General features: G+C 39.1%; 1 pseudogene; it reads left to right on the top strand.

The window, feature by feature from the left end:
* The first annotated feature begins 452 nt into the window (after positions 1–452).
* Positions 453–1,052, top strand: LOC136154177 (NFU1 iron-sulfur cluster scaffold homolog, mitochondrial pseudogene; annotated as a pseudogene).
* Positions 1,053–1,663: the final 611 nt, after the last annotated feature.

The raw sequence follows: 1,663 nt of genomic DNA on the forward strand, positions 1-1,663 counted from the left end.
AAAAGATGCTCAACATCTCTCATTATTAGAGAAATGCAAATCAAAACTACAATGAGATATCACTTCACACCAGTCAGAATGGCCATCATCAAAAAATCTACAAACAATAAACACTGGAGACGCTGTGGAGAAAAGGGAACACTCTTGCTCTGTTAGTGGAAAGGTAAATTGATACAGTCACTATGGAAGATGGTATGGAGATTCCTTAAAAAACTAAGAATAAGACCACCATATGACCCAGCAATCCCACTCCTAGGCATATGCCCTGAGGAAACCAAAATTGAAAAAGACACATGCGGATGGCGGCGGCTGGTTGGGCTGGGGAGCTGCTGCCGCTGCCGCGGGGCTGCAGAGGCAATTCTGTCATGTGACGAATCCATATACAATTAAGAAACAGCTTCTGCATCAGTTTGTCCAAAGACTGCTTTTCCCGCTCCCTGCAACCTTATGTAACACAGTGAGATACATGTTTATTCAAACACAAGATACCCTGAATCCCAACAGTTTAAAGTTTATTCCAGGAAAACCAGTTCTGGAGACAAGGACCATGGATTTTCCCACACCAGCTACAGCATTTCGCTCCCCTCTGGCTAGGCAGTTATTTAGGATTGAGGGAGTAAAAAGTCTTTTTTGGACCAGATTTCATCACTGTCACAAAGGAGAATGAAGAATTAAACTGGAATTTACTGAAACCAGATATCTATGCTACAATTATGGATTTCTTTGCATCTGGCTTACCTTTAGTTACTGAGGAAACACCTTCAGGAGAAGCAGGATCTGAAGATGATGATGAAGTTGTGGCAATGATTAAGGAATTGTTAGATACTAGAATACGGCCAACTGTGCAGGAAGATGGAGATGTAATCTATAAAGGCTTTGAAGATGGCATTGTACAGCTGAAACTCCAAGGTTCTTGTACCAGCTGCCCCAGTTCAATCATAACTCTAAAAAATGGAATTCAGAACGTGCTGTAGTTTTATATTCCAGAAGTAGAAGGCGTAGAACAGGTTATGAATGATGAATCAGATGAAAAAGAAGCAAACTCACCTTAAACTCACTTGAGTTTTCTGTGGGCCCTGCAGTTGGACTTGATAATATGTACTAAGCTTTTATTATTAATCGGCTAAGCAACTAGGATTAATAAAATATGTCCCTTCTTCAGAGAATGATATATAAATATTGCATGTTTGCTTTAAAAAAAAAAGAAAAAGACACATGCATCCCATTGTTCATTGCAGCATTATTCACAATAGCTAGAACATGGAAGCAACCTATATGTCCATCAACAGATGAATGGATAAAGAAGTTGTGGTACATATACACTATGTAAAGTTACTCAGCCATAAAAGGAATGCATTTGAGTCAGTTCTAATGAAGTGGATGAACCTAGAACCTATTATACAGAGTAAACTAAGTCAGAAAGAGAAACATAAATATTGTATTCTAACACATATATATGGAATCTAGAAAAATGGTTCTGAAGAATTTATTTACAGGGCAGCAATGGAAAAACAGACATAGAGAATAGACTTATGGACATGGGGAGAGGGGAGGAGAGGGTGAGATGTATGGAAAGAGTGACATGGAAGCTTACATTGCCATATGTGAAATAGATAGCCAACAGGAATTTACTGTATCGCTCAGGAAACTCAAACAGGGGCTC

Source organism: Muntiacus reevesi, chromosome X (assembly GCF_963930625.1).
Source record: "Muntiacus reevesi chromosome X, mMunRee1.1, whole genome shotgun sequence".
Lineage (NCBI taxonomy): Eukaryota > Metazoa > Chordata > Mammalia > Artiodactyla > Cervidae > Muntiacus > Muntiacus reevesi.